This window comes from Pezoporus flaviventris, unplaced genomic scaffold, assembly GCF_033815535.1.
Source record: "Pezoporus flaviventris isolate CSIRO_AGI_PZ_B2104156 unplaced genomic scaffold, CSIRO_AGI_Pfla_v1 ptg000147l, whole genome shotgun sequence".
Classification (NCBI taxonomy): domain Eukaryota; kingdom Metazoa; phylum Chordata; class Aves; order Psittaciformes; family Psittacidae; genus Pezoporus; species Pezoporus flaviventris.
In genome coordinates, this window is record NW_026892695.1 from 324,665 (window position 1) to 347,314 (window position 22,650).

General features: G+C 45.9%; 1 protein-coding gene across 1 annotated transcript in view; it reads left to right on the forward strand.

The window, feature by feature from the left end:
- The window catches only part of LOC133282944 (ran-binding protein 10-like), an 86,687-nt gene that overhangs the window by 7,109 nt on the left and 56,928 nt on the right, over window positions 1-22,650 (forward strand). The window lies entirely within an intron of this gene.

A 22,650-nucleotide genomic window follows, 5' to 3' on the forward strand; every position in this document is an offset into this window, starting at 1 on the left:
GTAAAATCAGCTCTTCCACTCCATCTGGGAAACTGCTCACCAGAGACTGAAGCCGTAGCTCTCATGGGACGATCAGTCTTGGCCCTTGCTCCCCTCTTCAGTTCACTCACCCGTTCCTCCAAAGCTGAAGTAGGTTTTCCATCCCACTTTGTCATGTCTTCTCCGTGATCCAGCAGGTAAAACCATAGGGTACCCCATGGCGTATACCTTCTGTATCTCCTCTCTTGAACAATAGGGCGTCTTTTGTTAATAGCTGAGACGCGTGTTGGTACACGTGAGGAGCTGGATAAATCAGATACATCGTCCCTCAATTTGTCGAGGTCCTGGGACAGTTTTTTCACAGCTGAGATGATGGAAGGAGTGAGATTGTCTTCGAACTCTCGGAGTTTATGAACCATTTCATCCACTGTTAGTGGTACTATGTCATTCCAGGTCACTGTTGCCAATGAATGGGCATATGATGACGGTGCATTCCGTGTAAGTTTTCGCCACATGGGTCGTGTACATTCAACTTCATCTGGATCTATAGGTGTATCCCCGTTATTCGGCTTGATGTGATAGAGCATCTCTACGATGGCCGATTCCCTCAGAGACTGGATGCCTTTGTCTATAGTAGTCCACTTGGCCGAACGACTCGTAACATCGTCCTTGTATGGAAACCTTTCTTTCACAGCTGCCAAGAGCCTCCTCCAAAGGCTGAGGGACTTTTTCTCTCTTGCAATTGCTTTGTCAATTCCCCCTTCTCTAGCAAGTGATCCCAGCTGCTTGGCTTCTGTACCTTCTAGTTCGTGACCATCGGCCCCATTGTCCCAGCATCGGAGTAACCAGGTGATGATGTGCTCCCCTGGTTGACGGTTAAAATCTTTTCGCATATTCCGCAGCTCGGTTGATGTCCGAGGTCGAGAAGTTACCTCTTCTTCTTCTTCTTCGTCATGTGAGGATGACTCCTGATCAGATTCTGGACCGGGTGGTGAATTCATTGGTTCTTCATCTCGCTTCACCCTTTTTGCCTCCTTTTTGCTTGTTCTCTTGCGTACAGGGGCAACTGATATTGATACGAATTGGTCCTCTGGTTTGGCTGCAGTGATTATCACTGTGGTTTGAGTAGCGACTGTACTTGTTGCTGGGGGTGGTGTAGCTACCGTGCTTGGAGCTGGGGTAACCACGCTGTCTGTTGCAGTTGAAGTTTGAGCAGCTGCTGTACTTGCCACTGGGGTAGCTGCGCAGTTCATTGCAGCCAAAGTTTGAGTAGCGACTGTCACTTTGCCCTCAAATCCGCCGACATTCTTTTCCTTTTGAAGGTGCTGGATAGTGTTGAACAAGGCCCTGTAAGCATAGGCCAAGCCCCAGCACGTTGCCGTGATTTGTCCATCTCTGGTATGGCCAGAATGACCACACACCTCATTTAAGTGTTTTACTAATTCTTCTGGATTTTGCAGTTGTTCGGGAGTGAAATTCCAAAATACTGGAGGGGCCCACTGACCTAGATACTTGCCCATACTATCCCACACACCCTGCCACTCATGGCTGTCCAGCCTCTGGGAAAATCTCTCGGTCCTCCTACATCGTCGTTTGACCCCAGACAAGACCCAAACCTGAATCTGCTTAACTCTTGAAATCAGTAGTGGGCAAAACACACTCTGTATGCGTGTTAGCATGGTGATTCCCATCACCATCAGCAAACAAGTCTCAAGAGCATTAAAAGGCCATTTAAAAAATTCGAAACTCTCAAATGTAAATGGTCTGGGGGGACGACTAGGAGGGTAAAAGGATGTCTCCTTCACAGGTTGAGCACCTGAGAAGGAGAAAAAAGATGTGTAATTGCTAAGCACCTCCATCATATACCTCCCAAAGTATAAAGGTGGTGACCACACTGGGAACATAAGCCAGATCAGTTTCATGATCAATGATTCTATTGTATTACAAGTCATTACCATAAAGTACAATGGGATAAAAACCTTAGCCCAAGCCCCACACTTGAAAAACACTAATACAGCCAATACCGGATGGACGTAAGATATGGTATACTGAAACTGTGAGATCAAGAGGAAAAACCTTGAGAGCCAATAAATCAGCATTGTGACGAGTGACTATCAATCCAGTCAGATCTGTTCTTATCTCAACCCCTCGTGCCCCACGTTGGGCGCCAAAAAGAACTGTCGTGGTTTAAACCCAGTCAGGTAACTTGTTCACTCACTCCCAGTGAGTGGTGCCAAACTGACAACAATCAAGGTCCGTGTTCGTTTCCCCCCCCTCCCTGCACCGGGGCTCTCCCCTTCCCCGCTCCCGGAGGAACGGGGAGGAGGATCAAGAGAGTGCATCTCCTACGGGTTGAGACAAGAACAGTCCAGCAACAAATCACCACCGCTACTATCAGCTAAAACAGTGATAAGGGAAAATAACATGGGAAGAGAATACGATACCACCGGCCAAGAAAACGAGTTCCACCCGGAAGCTCCTGTCCTTCCAGGTAACTCCCAGTTACCCCCCACCCTGGGCATGACGTGCTGTGGCATGGAATACCTCCCCGGCTAGCCCGGGTCAGGCGCCCCGTCTCTGCTTCCTCACAGCTTCCCCTCCTCCCTGGCAGAGCATGAGCCTCACAGAGTCCTTGGTCAGGGTAAACATCACTTAGCAACAACCGAAAACATCGGCTTCACCAACACTGTTCTCAAAACTAGAAGTCAAAACACAGCACTGCTCCAGCTAACACAAAGGAAAAAACATGACTGCTACTGCTGAACCCAGGACAGGGCCTTAGCTCAGGATAGATTGCACCACAGAGCAGCATGACAACTGGAAGCTTGGGGGAGTGTGCTGGAACCAGGATACTCAATCTGAGGAAGTTTTTCCTGCACCAATCCTACTTTTTGTGGTACTATTTAATATTGCAGGCTGTTGTTGAGACTGTGTTTGCCCTGTCAGTCTCTACTACTTAACCAGGGGCAAGTGGAAGAACGGCCACAGCAACAGATCCTCTAGGTACCATTAGAAGCAACCATCCCCTGTGAGTTGGCACCTTGGGGAGCTGAGCTGGCAGTGGGGTTTGGATCCCATCCAGTCTTGTGTTCACTCTGGCAGTATTTTGATCCAAGATGTAACTGAATGAGGATGTATATGGAGTTCCTTTAAAGCAATATTCAAGATGTTGGAAAAGCAATAAAGGGACATTTCTGACAAGGCCTGGGTTTCTACAGCTACTGCAGATTGAATTTTTAATCATTATAAAGGTATCAGCCTGCTGTGTGTGTTTGGTGTTTTTCATTGCTAAAGGATGAACATCATGGGCCTAACTATCCAGAAGGGAAAGCCCCACAGCAGAGTTATCAAGTGCAATTAATTAATCCTGTCCTTCAAGAATAACATTTGAACTCTGGCTGGTGAGCAATTGTATTCTCTCCCTTCATTATTTCCATTATCATCATTATTATTATTGGTGGTAGCAGTAGTAGTTTTGCATTATACTTAGTTACTGGACTGTTCTTATCTCAGTCTGTGGGAGTTACATTCTTTCAATTCTCTTCCTCATCCCTCTGGGAGGGGGGGGAGAAGGTGGGGAGTGAGCGAGTGGCTGCATGGTTTTGAGTTGCTGGCTGTGCTTAAACCACGACAGCAGGCAGCCAAGAAGGCCAGCGGCATCCTGGCCTGTATCAGCAATAGTGTGGCCAGCAGGGCCAGGGCAGGGGTTGTCCCCCTGTACTGGGAGCTGGTGAAGGTGCACCTTGAATCCTGTGTTCAGTTCTGGGCCCCTCACTACAAGAGAGACATTGAGGTGCTGGAGCAGGGCCAGAGAAGGGCAACAGAGCTGGTGCAGGGCCTGGAGCATGAGTGTAATGAGGAGCAGCTGAGGGACCTGGGGGGATTAGTCTGGAGAAGAGATAGGCCCAGGAGAGACCTTAATGCTCTCTACAACTGCCTGACAGGAGGATAGAGCCAGGAGAGGGCTGGTCTTTAGGATAAAAGGAAATGGCCTCAAGGTGTGCCAGGGGAGGTTTAGACTGGATATTGGGAACATTTTCTTCCCCCAGAAGGTGTCTGTTATAGTGGACTGAAATGCAGGATTAGTCTTCAGTGTGAAACTTGCAGTCTTTATATGACTTGCCCTCATTTGGATGCCTTTCTGTTAGATATGTGTAGTGCCTCTACTGTCTCTCTTGACTGTTTTCTAGGCTTCATTCATGCCAGGAAATATGACCTGTTGCTTAGACTGGCAGTCAAATAATCTTATGTCCATTCAATCATAGGAAGCTGTTCAACTTCCCTAATATATTGGATAAAAAAAATTTGGCAATTCTGAACTCGGTTTCCAGCAGCTCATTTGGAAGTGAGGTTTGTTAATCACCAGGTCAGACCGAACAGAACTTCTGCATATTCTTTTGGGTGTCACCAGAATAAATAATCAAAGTATTCATTTCAGTAATGCTTTATGCTGTCCCAAGGCTGAATGCACCATTTTCCACTGACAATTTATGTGACCTTTGTTGAATACCAGGTGACTTAGAGAACAAAGTCAGCTGTCAAGAGTGGAAAAAAAAAAAATGAAGTTGAAAAACCAAATTGGTGCAACACCTCAGTTTCAGGTACAGTTGGTTTCAACCATGGTATTTTGTAGGGTTTGGGGTCATGTTGGATGTGATAGTGCTTGGGGTGACAGATGGAGAAGTTGGTTATTCTTCTAGATCCCAGCGGTAATTTTAGCTTGGTGAGGTTTGTATTATGCCTTTTCTCTCTTAAATGGTGCTCAAGTCAAGTCTTCATCTCTGATCTGTATTTTCTGTCTTTCAGTGTTCCTACATATATTGCTAACCTACATCATCAGTGTTTTCCCTTCCTGAAGGTAACTCGGAAAAGGGAAAGATTTGACACTTCCTACAGCAGACAGATACCAGTTGAACATGATCCTGAAAGTGGAAGGGAGCTGGGAATCTGTCCTGGGTTCAGTAGTAGTAGTAATTTTTCTCCTTAGTAGCTGGTGCAGTGCTACGGGAGGAACAAGATGGGGGAGTGAGCAAGCAGCTGTGTGGTTCTGAGTTACAGACTGTGCTTAAACCACAACAGTTCTTTGTGGCGTCCAATGTGGGGCTCGAAGGGTTGAGATAATGACAGATCTGACTAGAGTGTCTAATCGTATTTGTGATAAGCATTGATTGTTTCAGATTAATAGTCTTCTGTCACAATGCGGATTTATTGGCTCTCAAAGTTGTTGCTCTTGATCTCAGAGTTTTAGCATGTTGTACCTACCTTACAGCTGGTATTTGCTGTTTTAGTGTTTGTTGGCTGGGGGCCTTGGGCTAAGGTTCTTGTTTCACTGTACTTTATGGTAATGAATTGTAATACAATAGACTCATTGATGATGAAATTGATCTGGCTTGCGTTCCCAGTGTGGTCACCACCTCTATGCTTTGGGAGGTGTATAATATAAGTGTTTAGCAATTACACAACTTTTTTTTCCCTCCTCGGGTGGTTAGCCTATGAAGGAGACATGCCCTTACCTTCCCAGCCCCCCCCCTTTAAATCAAATGATTGTCAACCTGCTGTAAATTAGAATTTCACTGTTTCTCCAGTGTGATCTTCCTTCTTCTTGCACTGTGTCCTGGGTTCAGCAGTAGCAGTCATTTTCCTCCTTCTTAGTAGCTGGTGCAGTCCTGTGTTTTTGACTTTTGGCCTGGGAACAGCGTTGATAACACCGGTGTTTTTAGTTGGTGCTCAGTAATGTTTACTCTGACCGAAGACTTTCTGAGTCTCATGCTCTGCCAGGGAGGAGGGGAAGCCGTGAGGAAGCAGAGGCAGGACACCTGACCCAAACTGGCCAAAGAGGTATTCCATACCACAGCACGTCATGCCCAGGAATAGAACTGGGGGCAGTTACCCAGAAGTGGTAGCTCACTGCTCGGTCGGGCTGGGTATCGGTTGGCGGGTGGCGAGTGGTTGTATTCTTTCCCCTTGTTATTTCCCTTATCATTATTATTATTGGTGGTAGCAGTAGTGGTTTTGTGTTATACCTTAGTTACTGGACTGTTCTTATCTGAACCCGTGGGAGCTACATTCTTTCGATTCTCCTCCCCATCCCTCTGGAAGGGCAGGGAGTGAGCGAGTGGCTGCGTGGTTCTGTGTTGCTGTCTGGGCTTAAACCACGACAGTTCTTTGTGGTGCCCAACATGGGGCTCGTAGGGTTGAGATAACGGCAGATCTGACCGGAGTGTGTCTAATCATTCATTTCTTTGTATTAATAGTCACTTGTCACAACGCTGATTAATTGGATCTCCAAGTTGTTGCTCTTGATCTCGGAGTTTCAGAATGTTGTGCCTTACTTACAGCTGGTATTTGCTGTTTTAGTGTTTATCGGCTGGGGGGCTTGGGCTAAGGTTCTTGTTTCACTGTACTTTATGGTAATGACTTGTATTACAACAGACTCATTGATGATGAAACTGATCTGGCTTGCGTTCCCAGCGTGGTCACCACCTCTATACTTTGGGAGGTATATAATAGAAGTGTTTAGCAATTACACATCTTTTTTTCCCTCCTCGGGTGGTCAGCCTATGCAGGAGATATTCCCTTACCTTCCCAGCCCCCCACCAGACAATTTACAGCATCATTTGAGAGTTCTGAAGGCTTTGAATGGCCCTTGGATACCCTTGAGACCTGCCTGCTGATTGGGATCACCATGTTGTCACCCACACAGAGTGTATTTTACCCATGACCATTTTGTCTGATCTTGAAAGTTAAGCAGACTTGGGTTTGAGCCTAGCCTAGGGTTAGACGACGATATAGGAGGACCAAGAGATTTTCCCCAAGGCTGGGAAGTCATGAGTGGCAGGGTGTGGGGGGATAGTATGGGCAAGTATCTAGGCCAGTGGGCCCCTCCAGTGCTTTGGAGCTTTACCACTGAACAAGTGCAAAATCCAGAAAAATTAGTAAAACCTTTAAATGAGGTGTGTTGTCATTCTGGTCATACCAGAGAGGGACAAATCATGGCAACGTGTTGTGGCTTGGCCTATGCTTACAGAGCCCTGTTCAACACTGTCCAGCACCTTCAAAGGGAAGAAAATGTCTCTGGATCTGTTGGCAAAGCAACCGACAATGCAACTACTCTAACTCCAAATACGGCAGCTACAACAACCCCAGTGACAAGTACAGCAGCTACTCAAACTTTGACTAAAGTAGACAACTCGGCTACTCCAACTCCAAGTACAGCAGCTACACCAGCCCAAGCAACAAGTACAGCAGCTACTCAAACTCCGACCGCCACAGACAGTGCAGCTACTCCAGCTCCAAGCACAGCAGCTGCACCAACCCCAGCGACGAATAGAGCAGCTACTCAAACTTCGACCGTAACAGACAGCGCAGCTCCTCCATCTCCAAGCACAGCAGCTGCACCAGCTCCAGTGACAAGTACAGCAGCTACCCAAACCCCGACATCAGATACTGTAGCCACTCTGACCTCAGTGATAATCACTGCAGCTAAACCAGAGGACCAGTTTGTGCCAGTATCGGTTGCCCCTGTACGCAAGGGGAAAAGCAAAAAAGAGGCAAGAAAGATGAAGCAAGATGAAGAAACAATGTACTCATCACCCGGGACAGCATTTGACCAGGAGTTATTAGTACGTGAATCAGAGGAAGAAGAGGTGACTTCTTGACCCAGGACCTTAACCAAGCTATGGAATATGCAAAAAGTTTTTACCTGTCAACCAGGGGAGCACATCACCACCTGGTTGCTCCGATGCTGGGACAATGGGGCCGACGGTCACGAGCTAGAAGGTAGAGAAGCCAAGCAGCTGGGATCACTTGCTAGGGAAGGGGGAATTGACAAAGCATTTGCAAAAGAGAAACAGTCCCTCAGCCTTTGGAGGCGTCTCTTGGCAGCTGTGAAAGAAAGGTTTCCATACATGTTATGAGTCGTTCGGCCAAGGAATCAGCCATTGTAGAGATGATCTGTCGCAAGCAGGATGCCGGGAAAAGACACGTAGATCCAGATGAAGTCGAATGTGTACGACCCATATGGTGGAAATTTACACGGAATGCGCCATCATCATATGCCCACTCATTGGCAGCAATAACCTGGAATGATATAGCACCACCAACAGTGGATGAAATGATTTGTCAACTCTGAGAGTTCGAAGACAGTCTTACCCCTTCCATCATTTCAACTGTGGAAAAACTGTCTCACGAGTTCAAACAATTGAGAGACGATCTATCCGATCTCTCCAGCTCCCCACGGGTACCAACCCATGTCTCGGCTATTAAAAAAAGGCGTAATACTGCTTGAGAGAGAAAATATAGGAGGTATATGCCACGGGCCACCCTATGGTTTTACCTGCGTGATGAGACAAGGGGGGCACAAAATTACAAAATTGAATATATAAACCTCTAGAATCAGTTTTAAGTAATGTTAAGTTTGATTGCTTTGTAACGGTAGCAATGGAAAATTACTGAGGTGCATGATACACAGAAAAATAATAGAGTACAGCTAGAGAACATACTGAGAATTCTTGTACAAGATAAATCGTTACAGTTGACATAGTTTTAAGAAAAACAGTCTAGAAGAACAGGATGCAAGGATAAGGAGTTTCTGGGAATGGCAGGTGTCCAGGATGGGCTACAGTTAAACTAACTGATAAGTAGGAGGACAGGAGGATTATTATGTCTCTGGTGCTAACGAACCAATTAAACTGGTATGAGCATCTACTGTGTGTGCTTCAAAGGCTGCCAGAAGTGATGAAGGTTGTTGGAAGAAGTAAACGACCCTCATAGACCACCACCACAATTTTGTACACATGTGGGGAACTTTCTGGAAAATAATGTAACCCATACCTAATCTCAGGAATATGTATGTATGCCCAGGGACTATATAAGGACGTCTTGTGTAGCAGTATGGGGGCACATGGTAGGAGGAGATATCTCCCGTGTCTCCCGGCGCCACAATAAAGATCACCTGCTTGTCAACTTGAAAACTTATTTGGCGAGCCTGTTCCTGGAGTTTTCTCCGTATCAATTTGGCACCCCAGATGGGACCCTCTCTGCTCAGCTGCAGGACCCGCTGAGGACAGGACTCCCAAGGGCCCTCGGGAGTTTTTCCCAGAGGGACCCCTTGGCTCATTTGGACCGCTGCGGGAGCAGACAAGGGCCATCTTCATAAAAGGTATTATTTTCTTTTGTATAGTCTTGTCGTGGTTTAAACCCAGTCAGGTAACTCGTTCGCTCACTTCCAGTGAGTGGTGCCGAGCTGACAACAATCGAGGTCCGTGTCTGTCTCCCCCCCCCCCCGCACCGGGGCTCTCCCCTTCCCCGCTCCCGGAGGAACGGGGAGGAGGATCGTGAGAGTGCAACTCCTATGGGTTGAGACAAGAACAGTCCAGCAACAAATCACCACCGCTACTATCAGCTAAAACAATGATAAGGGAAAATAACAAGGGAAGAGAATACGATACCACCGGCCAAGAAAGCGAGTTCCACCCGGAAGCCCCTGTCCTTCCGGGTAACTCCCAGTTACCCCCCACCCCGGGCATGACGTGCTGTGGTATGGAATACCTCCCCGGCTAGCCCGGGTCAGGCGCCCCGTCTCTGCTTCCTCACAGCTTCCCCTCCTCCCTGGCAGAGCATGAGCCTCACAGAGTCCTTGGTCAGGGTAAACATCACTTAGCAACAACCGAAAACATCGGCTTCACCAACACTGTTCTCAAACTAGAAGTCAAAACACAGCACTGCACCAGTTAACACAAAGGAAAAAAAACATGACTGCTACTGCTGAACCCAGGGCAAGTCTGTAAGGTGCAGGGGGCATCCTTACATAAAGACTAAATTGGTTTGGTTTGGTAAGCGTACGCAAGGTTTGGCAGCCTTCCATAAATCGAGATAGGAAATCTCGTAGGTAAAGGCGTATACCCGGCTGCTAGCGTCCGTTTGCTATACATCCACAAGAAGCAGGGGGCATCTTGTGGTTTGGGTCCTACAAGATGCAGGGGATGTCTTGTGGAAATGGTTTTGGATCTTGTTGGTATTTGATTTATTTTGTGGTTTGTTACATTAAGGATTTTGGTCTTGTGATTTTTGGTATCGGTGACAGGATGTTATAACTGTGTTATTAATTGTGGTTTGTTTGATAGAATTTTAGTCTCTGTCTGTTTTTCAAGTGTTGTAACTGTGTGGAGTGTGTCTGTGGCATCCCTAGTGTGTGTGAGTGAGAGATTGATAATGTAAAATCAGCAGAGTGAAGACATCATGAAGAAGAGTCCTTTAGGGCACGTTTTGGCACACTGGAAAGAACCGGGAGAGTCTCCCGGGGGCTCGGTAAATAAGAAAACATTGGTAAAATATTGTAACCGATGGTGGCCTTTGTATACTTTGGAAGATCAGGAAAAATGGCCTAAAAATGGAACTCTGAACTATAATACATTGTTACAATTAATGTTGTTTTGAGGGGGTAAGGAAAATGGGATGAAGTAATGTGTGCAGGTATGTTTTTCACTTTAAGAAACCACATGGAGTGACAGACTGAATGCAAACTTAATATAGCTCTGCCAGATTCCTTAATTTTGGCTTTGGAAAAGGACAGGGAAAAACTGGAAGTTAAGATGGAGAAATGTTGTTCAGCCTGTGATATTGGGGAAAGATGTTTAAAGTTAAAAAACAGTGATCAGGAAGATAGGTCGGAAAATTATGTATCGCCGGTACCTCTGAGAGGAGCACCGTCTGCATCTGTCCTATCTGATATTGATAAGGAGGAAGAGATTGCTGTCACTGGCAACAAGCAGCACATTCACATTCGGAGTTAAGAAAGGGTTAAACCAGTAGTGCTGTTGCAGAGGCAGGCATCTGCAGCCGCTGCAGAGTAGGGTGAGCAACTGGGGGGGGGGAGGGAAAACCAAGGGGGAAAGGAGGGGAGCTCGAGCAGCTCCTGTGTTTGAAGGTGGGAAGAGGGATGTCGCGCAGAGGTGGGGGAGTGGGCTCTTCTTCTGTGGAAGCGGATGGGTGTGCGTGCTATGGGGAGTTTGGACGCTGGAAGTGGGACTGCCCTGGGCAGGGAGTGCCGTGGGGTGGCTCCTGTGGCTGAATTGGGACTAGACTGACGGGGACCTGGAGAATCTACCCTAGCAGATCCACTGGTTAAATCAAAACTAGGGACTAGAGGAAATAAAGTGGAATTTTAGTGGATACAGGAGGACCTCCCTGAAATAAAAGAAAACCTTAATCAGGTATATCTGTGAGTATGGGCATCTTAAGTTCCTGGTAAAGTGAAAAAATGCTTTGCCTGTTAAAACTGAAATAAAAGGGGGGATGGGGGGGGGGCTGCCCAATTAGATTAAAACAATATCCCTTAAAATTAGAAGATCAAAGGGAATAAAAAAAATCATTGATAAATTTTAAAGTATAGATTATTAATTTAATGTGAATAGGAATATAATACTCCTGTCTTGCCAGTAAAGAAATGTGATGAAAAAGTTGCAGATTGGCTCAAGATCTCGGAGCAATCAACAGAATTGCAGAGGATAGTATCTAATTCATATGACTTATTGACTAAATTGAACAATAATCAGAAATGTGTTTCTGTCCTGGATTTAAAGGACGCTTTCTTTTGCTTACTATTAGCCAAAGAAAGCGTCCTTTAGGCTGAGAAAGTTGGGGCTGTTCAGCCTGGAGAAGAGAAGGCTGAGTGGAGACCTCATAGCAGCCTTCCAGTATCTGAAGGGGGGCTATAGGGATGCTGGGGAGGGACTCTTCATTAGGGAGCGTAGTGCCAGGACAAGGGGTAACGGGTTCAAACTTAAACGGGGGAAGTTTAGATTAGATATAAGGAAGAAATTCTTTCCTGTTAGGGTGGTGAGGCACTGGAAGGGGTTGCCCAGGGAGGTTGTGAGTGCTCCATCCCTGGAAGCGTTCAAGGCCAGGTTGGAAGAAGCCTTGGGTGAGATGGTTTAGTGTGAGGTGCCCCTGCCCATGGCAGGGGGGTTGGAACTAGATGATCTTAAGGTCCTTTCCCTAACTATTCTATGATTCTAAGAAAGCCAAAATTATTTGCTTCCGAATGGGAAAATCCTGACACAGGAAGGGAAACTCAGTTAACTTGGATGGTATTACCTAAAGGGTTTAAAAACAGTCCAGCAGTTTTTGGAAATCAGCACTGGAACTAGAGTCATGGAAGCCATCTGCTCAGACGGGGACTCTGTTACAATATGTGGATGACTTATTAATTGCTACAGAAATGAAGGAAGAATGTATCCAGTGGATGGTGGAATTATTAAAATTTCCTAGGACTGAATGGTTATCGGGTGTCCAAACAAAAGGCCCAACTAACCCAAACCCGAGTTTCCTACCTAGGGGTATGAAATAACAGGAGGACAGAGAGAACTTGGAGCTGCTAGAAAAGAAGCCATTTGTCAGGCTCCACGACCGTTGACCGTCAAGGAGCTCCAGACATTCCTGGGAATGACTGGATGGTGCAGACTTTGGATCCATAATTATGGTGTTCTGGTAAGACCACTATATGAACTGTTGAAGGGAAACCCTCCCTCTTTAGAATGGACTGATACAGCAGAGGGGGCTTTTAGAAATTTAAAAACAGAGCTAATGAGAACTGCAGCTCTGCGACTTCTGATTGTGACTAAATCCGTTTGGCTATATTCCCATGAAGAACAGGGAATAGCTTTGGGGGTCCTTGCTCAGAAACTAGGACCCTATAGAAGGGCAGTGGCATAGTTTTCAAAACAGCTGGATAAAGCGAGCAAAGGATGGCCCGGATGCGCAAGAGCTGTGGCGGCAGTTGTCAAATTGTGGTCACTAATGTTGTGAATCCAGCATCCTTTTTGCGGGAGCAATCAACGGAACCACTAACACATGCCTGGTTGGCCCCTATAGAGATTGTATATTCGAGCCGATCAGACTTGAAAGAGAAACCTCTGGAAGATGCTGATTCTTGGTTTACTGATGGTAGTAGCTTCATGAATAATGGTGAACGAAAGGCAGGATATGCCATTACCACCATTTCACAGGTAATAGAAGCTAAACCTTTACCGGAGAACACCTCTGCCCAGAAGGCAGAAATAATGGCATTAACAAGAGCCCTGGAATTGGCTACCGATAAAAGGATAAATATTTGGACTGATTCTAAATACGCATTTGGTGTGGTATACGCACATGGTGCTATCTGGAAAGAACGAGGACTTTTGAGCACACAAGGGAAACAGATTAAACATGCTACAGAAATGCTACGACTACTGGAAGCTGTTCAGCTACCTGAAGAAGTAGCTATTATGTACTGTAAAGGACATCAACAAGGTGACTCCGATCAGGAAATTGGAAATAATTTGGCCGATTTTGAAGTCAAACTGGCATCTGAGCAATCTCAAATCATGTCCTTAATCCCTGACAGCAAACTAACAATTGAGAAATCTAAACCTAGGTATTCAGAAGAGGATAGAAAATTAATTGAAGATCTAAAAGGACAGGAAAACAAAGAGGGTGGGGTTCAGATATCTGATGGGCGAATTGTAATCCCCTATAACCAACTCTGGAAGTTAGTTCAGGAGGAGCATAATAAAACTCATTGGGGTAGTAACTCTTTGTATATATACTTAAATAAACAAATTGTAAGAAGAAATCTATAGACTATAGTTCAATTAGTGACAAAACAATGTCAGCTATGTCTTAAGAATAATCCTAAAACTGAAAATAGAAAACTTCTGCTCCCAGTTGTCCCAATTTGATATCTGGGACAGCAGTGGCAAATAGATTTTTCTGAATTACCGAGAAAAAGAGGTTATCGGTATTTGTTGGTGTTAATGGGTACTTTTTCAGGCTGGCCAGAAGCATTCTGTTGTAGGATAAATAATGCAGAACAAGTGATTAAAACATTATTTAACGAGATAATACCTCGATTTGGAGTGCCAGCGGCTATTTCTTCTGACTGAGGTTCACACTTTAGTGCAAAATTGTCACAAGAAATTAGCAGAAGATTAGAAATTGATTGGCAACTACATGTTCCATACAGGCCTCAGGCCAGTGGGCAAGTAGAAAAAATGAACCATCTGATTAAACAACAGATTAGTAAAATATGTCGGGAAACAAATTTATATTGGTACCAAGGTTTACCACTGGCTCTATTAAGAATTCGAACTAAACCTTGGTCAAAAGAAGAGGTTAGCCCGTTAGAATGTCAAACAGACCACCGCCTTGTGCGTTGCAAACTGAATTTCCACTTCAAGCCCAAACCTAAGAGGGGCGGCATTCCGAGGAGGAGGCTCAATGTTAATAATCTCCAAATAGCTGCAGTGAGGGACAGCTTTCAGGCTAACCTTCAAACTAGGCTTGAAGACCAGCTTATAGATGCTTCTCCTGAAGCGCTTTGGCAACATATTAAAAATAGCATCCTGCAGTCCTCTGTAGAATCCATTGGGTTCTCCTTAAAGAAAAACAAAGACTGGTTTGACGATAGCAAGCAGGAGGTCCAGGAATTGCTGACAAAGAAGAGATATGCTCATCAAGCACACCTTGCTCAGCCACTTTGCCATGTAAGAAAAGCAGCCTTTTGTCTTGCATGTAGCAATCTCCAACAGAAACTTTGAGACATCCAGAACAAGTGGTGGCTCAACCTAGCAGAAAAGACTCAATTATGTGCAGATCTGGGTGACCACAGAGGATTCTATGAGGCTCTGAAGGCAGTGTATGGACCCACATTTCAGGTTCAAAGCCCCTTACTTATTGCAGATGGCCAAACGCTTCTTGCAGATAAAATCTCCATCCTGAATCGTTGGTCTGAACATTTTCAAACACTCTTTAGTGCTAACCGTGTAGTCCAAGGCGAAGGAATCCAGCACATTCTACAACATGCAGTGAAAAATGAATTGGATTTAGCCCCTACCATGGAAGAGACTCTTAAGGCTATAAAGCAGCTGAAAACTGGCAAGGCAGCTGGGGTTGACGGAGTCCCACCTGAAATCTGGAAGCATGGAGGCCAAGCACTTCATGCTAAATTTCATGAGCTAGTTGTGTGCTGTTGGAAACAAGGTAAATTACCATCAGATTTTTGTGATGCAATCATCATCACTCTGTATAAGAAAAAAGGTGTAAAGTCAGACTGCTCAAGCTACCGAGGTATAACTCTGCTCTCCATTGCTGGAAAAATTCTTGCAAGAATACTATTGAACAGATTAGTACCCGCTATCGCAGAAGAACTTCTACCTGAAAGTCAGTGTGGTTTCAGAGCTAATAGAAGTACCACAGACATGGTATTTGTTCTCAGACAACTGCAGGAGAAGTGTAGAGAACAGAATAAGGGGCTCTATGTAACTTTCATTGATCTCACCAAAGCTTTTGACACTGTGAGCAGAAAAGGCCTGTGGCTGATCTTGGAACGATTAGGTTGTCCCCCCAAGTTCCTCAAAATGATTATTCTGTTACATGAGGATCAGCAAGGCCAAGTTAGATATGGCGATGCACTCTCTGAGCCCTTCCCAATAACCAGTGGTGTGAAACAAGGTTGCATTCTCGCACCAACTTTATTCACAATCTTCTTCAGCATGATGCTCCAAAGGGCTACGGTAGACCTTGATGAACAAATTGCAACCCTGGACTTTAGCAGGGCAAACTTTGGCCTTTTCAAGCAATTGCTAGGGGAAATCCCATGGGCAAGGCTGTTTGAAGGTAAAGGGGCCCAAGATAGTTGGTTGGCATTCAAGGACTGCTTTTTCCGAGCTCAAGATGGGAGCATCCCGACACGTAGGAAGTCAAGGAAGAGGGCCAGGAGACCTGCGTGGCTAAATAGGGAATTGCTGGGTATGCTCAAGTGGAAGAGGAGAGTTTACAGGTCATGGAAGGAGGGGCTGGCCACTTGGGAGGAATATAAGGCTGCTGCTAGAGGATGTAGGAAGGCAGCTAGGATGACTAAGGCCTCCTTAGAATTAAACCTCGCGAGAAGAGTCAAGGACAGCAAAAAGAGCTTTTTCAAATACATGGCAAATAAAACTAACACCAGAGGCAATGTAGGCCCACTGATGAACGGGATGGGTGCCCTGGTGACAGAAGATACAGAGATGGCAGAGTTACTGAATGCCTTCTTTGTCTCTGTCTACTCTGCTGCAGGCAGTCCTGAAGAGCCCTGTACCCTTGAGACCTTAGATGAAGTCAGGTGAACGGAGCGGTTTGCCTTAGTCGATGAGGACTGGGTTAGAGACCAGTTGAGCAGTCTGGACATCCATAAATCCATGGGTCCAGATGGGATGCACCCGCGGGTGCTGAGGGAACTGGCAGAAGTCATTGCTAGACCACTCTCCATCATCCTTACCAAGTCTTGGGAAACGGGAGAGGTGCCTGAGGACTGGAGGAAAGCAAATGTCACTCCAGTCTTCAAAAAGGGCAAGAAGGAGGACCCGGGTAACTATAGACCGGTCAGCCTCACCTCCATCCCTGGGAAAGTGATGGAACACCTTATCCTTGGTGCCATCTTAAGGCATATCAAGGATAAGAGGGTTACGAGGGGCAGTCAACATGGCTTCACCAAGGGGAAATCATGCTTGACCAATCTTGTTGCAGAATGAATCTAAGAGCAGGACCATAGAGTTCTGGAGGACTGTGCAAGCAAGGCAGGGGGTGGCCCCCACAGGTGGCCGGAGACCAGACCTGGGAGGAGAATGTGGAGGAAGCTGTGGGGGGCTAACCCATACTGTTGTGCCAAGAAGGAGTGGCTGAATACCACTCCTATATATGTGTGAACTGCGTCACAAATAAAGTAGAAGTTGATAATGATAACCCATATTGGGTTGGCCTGTCTGCTTCTCCTCGCCGCTTACACAATCTCTTAGCCTTTTATGAGGAAATAACACGGTGGATGGATGATGGCAGAGCGGTGGATGTGGTCTACCTTGACTTCAGCAAAGCATTTGACACAGTCTCCCACAGCATCCTCACAGCTAAATTGAGGAAGTGTGGTCTGGATGATCAGGTAGTGAGGTGGACTGTGAACTGGCTAAAGGAGAGAAGCCAGAGAGTTGTAGTCTATGGGGCAGAGTCTAGTTGGAGGCCTGTAACTAGTGGAGTGCCTCAAGGGTCAGTACTGGGACCAGTATTATTTAATATATTCATCAGTGATTTAGATGAGGGAATTGAGTGTACTATCAGCAAGTTTGCTGATGACACTAAGCTGGGAGGAGTGGCTGACACGCCAGAAGGCTGTGCTGCCATCCAGCGAGACCTGGACAGGCTGGAGAGTTGGGCAGGGAATAACTTGATGAAGTATAACAAGGGAAAGTGTAGAGTCCTGCATCTGGGCAGGAACAACCCCAGGTTCCAGTATAGGTTGGGAAACGACCTGTTAGAGAGCAGTGTAGGGGAGAGGGACCTGGGGGTCCTAGTGGACGACAGGATGACCATGAGCCAACACTGTGCCCTTGTGGCCAAGAAGGCCAATGGCATCCTGGGGTGTATTAGAAGGGGGGTGGTTAGTAGGTCGAGAGAGGTCCTCCTTCCCCTCTACTCTGCCCTGGTGAGACCGCATCTGGAATATTGTGTCCAGTTCTGGGCCCCTCAGTTCAAGAAGGACAGGGAGCTGCTGGAGAGAGTCCAGCGCAGGGCAACGAAGATGATTAAGGGAGTGGAGCATCTCCCTTATGAGGAAAGACTGAGGGAGCTGGGTCTCTATAGTTTGGAGAAGAGGAGACTGAGGGGTGACCTTATTAGTGTCTATAAATATATAAAGGGGGAGTGTCGCGAGGATGGAGCCAGGCTCTACTCAGTGGCAAACAATGATAGGACAAGGGGTAATGGGTACAAACTGGAACACAAGAGGTTCCACTTAAACTTGAGAAGAAACTTCTTCTCAGTGAGGGTGACGGAACACTGGAACAGGCTGCCCAGGGAGGTTGTGGAGTCTCCTTCCCTGGAGACATTCAAAACTGGCCTGGACACATTCCTGTGTAACATTATCTAGGTGTTCCTGCTCTGGCAGGGGGATTGGACTAGATGATCTTTTGAGGTCCCTTCCAATCTCTAGCATACTGTGATACTGTGACTGTGAAAACGGCATTTATATTCGATATAGTACTGATGGTAGCCTATTCAATCTAAGGCGACTGAAGGCCCACACTAAGACCCTAAATCACCTTGTCTGTGAACTGCTTTTTGCTGATGATGCCGCCCTTGTTGCCCACACAGAAGCAGCTCTGCAGCGTTTAACATCTTGCTTTGTGGAGGCGGCTGAGCTTTTTGGGCTGGAAGTCAGCTTGAAGAAGACAGTAGTTCTCTACCAACCTGCACCACAAAGAAGATTACCATCATCCCCACATTACCATTGGCGAGTCAGAGCTTAAGTCAGTTCAGCTCTCTGGGAAGCATTATTTCCTCGGATGCCACGATCGACAAAGAGATAGACAGCAGAATAGCAAAGGCATATAGAGCCTTCAGAAAACTCCATAAAAGAGTCTGGTGCAATAAATACCTGAAGAAAAGTACAAAGATCAGTGTCTATAGAGCCATTGTACTGTCTACTCTTTTATATGGGTCTGAATCATGGGTCATCTACCGCCATCACCTGCGACGACTCGAATGCTTTCATCAGCGCTGCCTCTGTGCAATTCTAAACATCCATTGGACTGACTATGTGTCAAATGTTACTGTCTTCAAACAGGCAGGTGTCACCAGTATTGAGGCCACATTGCTGAAATTGCAGCTGCGCTGGGCAGGGCACGTCTCTAGGATGAAGGATCACTGCCTCCCTAAGATTGTGTTTTACGGTGAACTTGCCACCGGTAGCCGCAAGAGAAGTGCCCCAAAGAAGAGATATAAGGACTCCCTGAAACAATACCTTAGCCTTGGCCATATTGACTACCATCAGTGGTCCACCTTGGCCTCCAATCAGGAGACTTGGAGACACACCATACATAATGCCGTTGACTCCTTTGAGAACTCACGCAGAACTAGTCTCGAGGAGAAAAGACAGCATAGAAAGAATTGGGCCCCGCCTATACCACCCAAGGAGACCTTTCACTGTGCTTTTTGCAGCCGGATTTGCCTATCTCACATTGGCCTTTTCAGTCATCAGCGCGCTTGTAGTAAGCGTGGGTAAAGCCCTTTGCAAAGTCAAGCCATGATGATGATGATGATGATGACGATGATGACGACGATGACTGCTTAGAACAGCCTCTTTGAGAGATCCCTGTGTTTGAAGTTAGGTTAGTCAAATATTGTCACTCCTGTGAAATAACTTTGCTTGTAGCTTTTTGGATAATTTCTGCCCAGTGAGAATATACAGTGCTTCCTGGCTGAGTAAATGCATAGAATCATAGAATAGTTAGGGCTGGAAAGGACCTTAAGTTCATCTGGTTCCAACCCCCCTGCCATGGGCAGGGACACCTCACACTAAACCATATCACCCAAGGCCTCGTCCAACCTGGTCTGAACGCTGCCAGGGATGGAGCATTCACATCCTCCCTGGGCAACCTATTCCAGTGCCTCACCACCCTAACAGGAAAGAATTTCCTCCTTATATCCAATCTAAACTTCCTCTGTTTAAGTTTTAACCCGTTACCCCTTGTCATATCACTACAGTCCCTAATGAAGAGTTCCTCCCCAGCATCCCTATAGGCCCCCTTCAGATACTGGAAGGCTGCTTATGAGGTGTCCTGGGTTCAGCAGTAGCAGTCATGTTTCTCCTTCTTGGTAGCTGGTGCAGTGCAGTGTTTTGACTTTCGGCCTGGGAACAGAACTGATAACAAGGATGTTTTGGTTTGGCCAAGGTCTTTGTGAGCCTCATGCTCTGCCAGGGAGGAGGGGAAGCTGGGAGGAAGCAGAGACAGGACACCTGACCCAAACTGACCAAAGAGGTATTCCATACCACAGCACGTCATGCCCAGGATGTAACTGGGAGTTAGCCGGAAGGGCTGGGAGACTGCAGGGTTGGAGGAGGTATCGGTCGGAGCTTGGTCGGGCTTGGGGGCCGAGTTATCGGTCAGCTGGTGCTGAGGTGTTGTATTCTCTTCCCTTGTTATTTCCTTTATCATTATTATCATTGGTGGTAGCAGTAGTGATTTGTGTTATGCCTTGGTTACTAAACTGTTCTTAACCCGTGGGAGTTGCATTCTTTTCGATTCTCCTCTCCGTCCCTCCGAGAGCAGGGGGAGGGCAAGAAAGGGGGGGGAAGTGAGCGAACAAATACCTGACTGGGTTTAAACCACGACATGAGGTCTTCACACAGCCTTCTCTTCTCCAGGCTGAGCAGCCCCAACTTTCTCAGCCTATCTTCATACGGGAGGTGCTCCAGTCCCCTGATCATCCTTGTGGCCCTTCTCTGGACTTGTTCCAACAGTTCCATGTCCTTTTTATGTTGAGGACACCAGAACTGCACACAATACTCCAGGTGAGGTCGTTTCTTTAGGAGTTAAATTATTATTTGGAAGTACAGTCATCACTTTGGCTCTTTCCATCTCTTATCCAATTACAGCCTTTTATTGGTAGAATCGAGCAAAACCTTAAATTTGTGTATATTAAGTCTCTGCACTGCAGAATCCACCACACAAATTTTCTTAGGAGCCAGAAGTGATGCTGTCCTCTTTAAAGGTCACTGGGCTGGAGTAGCATGCATGCTGATGTTTACTGCTGAAGTACTTGGGAACTGGGGGAGGGAACCAAAAACTTTGTCTTTTTGAACTTAATCTTCATAGAATCCTAGAATGGCTTGTGTTGGAAGGGACCTTAAAACTCATCTCGTTCCACCTCTTCTGGATGCGCTCCAACAGCTCCACATTCCTCTTGTGCTGTTGCCCCAGAGCTTGATGCAGGACTGTGGGTGGGGGTGTCTCCCCAGAATACAGCAGAGGGGAAGAATCCCCTCGACCTGCTGTTCATGCTGCTGGAGATGCAGCCCATTCTGTCAGCATGCTGTAAGATCTAGAGGGAAAGCTATTGGCAATTCTGCTGGTCGTGTGCTGTGCAGACACGTGTGTAGAGTGAGCATTTTCTCGCATGAAGGCTTGCTACCAAGGTCCTTCATTCACCTGCTGTGGCCAAGGAGAACTGGTGTATGTATGAAAGGCAGAGCTGATGTTATGGCTTGTGGGAAGTGTTGCTGATTTAGTATAATCAAATTTTAAAAAGCAGCTGGGCTGAGGTGCAGGAGAAATCTGGAAGAATTTAGTGCTATGGTAACCGCCAAGGCTGCTGGTAAGTGGAAACAAGACCGTTCTGCCTGAATCACTAGCATGTGTCTGTGGTTTGTTTGGTGGTTTGTTGGGGTTCTTTTTGTTTCTCTGCTCTATTTGGAATTGATCTACTGATGCAGTATTTTTCTGATCTGGTTGGGGGGGCAGTCGCAAGTATTCCATGTTCACTGCTGAGAAGATGGTTTTAGGTGGTCACTTTTGCCTGGTTTTATTTAAGGTATATATTTTATGTATGATGGATAATGGGTTTAAATGTATCATTACCCAGACCCCTAAAAAAGATTATTTTTTTTTACTTATTTTTTTTTTCCTTCCTGTTTGAAGTGGGTGCTAACTTTTCTGTGCACCCTCTTCTAAGAGTCTCTTGGAATCCCTCAAAAAGAGACTGCAGTTAATGGATACCTCAGATAGAGTCTGTCCACACCTGAAACCTCCAAAACCAGGGATGATATAGGCACACAGGCTCTGCAGAGGTTTACATTGAATGATATTTAATGTTATAATTTATTCATAAAAAAAAAAAAGCAAACAAGCAAGTAGTAGGTCTGTAAGTACTGCTTAACTAGTTCTGAATTTGTTGTATACACAAAACTGGCTTGGAGTATTTGGAACCGAGGACGTGAGCAGCTGTTCAGCTCAGTTCTCATCTGCAGTGAAAAAAAAACCAAAACCCAAACCAAACAAAAAGCAATAATAGAGACCAGGAAGGGGAAGAATAGAAACCAAAATCAAGGACGTCATTATACTGTTGTCTGTAATAATCACCATGTGCATTTGTGTTGTGAATGACGGAATGACGCTCGCAGTTCTGGTTTCCCCTGGCTTCTCAAAGAGGATAACAGAACTAGAAGTGTAGCAAGAGTATTAAGATGTATAGAGGAGCTTCCATAAGATGAACAACTGAGTGGACTGTGAGTAGTCAAACATGAGAAGAGACCATTGCAGAGTAGGTTATGAATGAGGACCGTCAGAACCTTGAGTAAAGTTAACAGATAAATGCTCTTCCCCTGTCTTCTAATTCTTAAAATGCAAGCGTCAAGCAAAGCTAGCTTGGACCGTAATTGAGTGGTGGATGTTGTCTTTTTAAAGAGCTTGCAAAGGTTCAGAAAGTGGTCAAATTAATGGGAGGAAATCTATTGAGGTGTGAAATACAGAAAGAACACCTTTGGAAATATGTAAAATGTGTTGGACAACGAAAGAATGCTCTTGGAAAGTACAACCGTTTGCTGTATCCTGTGCATCCACTGCCAGCTGTTCCTGGAGGCAATACCTTAAGCTAGATAGACATTTGTCCCCATATACTATAGATGCCCTTAGGTATTTTTTACGTTCTTGTTAACCACCTATATAAGTGGGGGTATTTTTTCTGATATATGGAGTAAAAAAAAAACAAACAACAAAACCAAAAAAAAAAACCAAAACCAACAAAAACACAACCCACAAAGGACAAAACAAAACCAACAACAAAACTCAAAATCCCCACTAGTTTAGTTGCCAATTGCTTTCC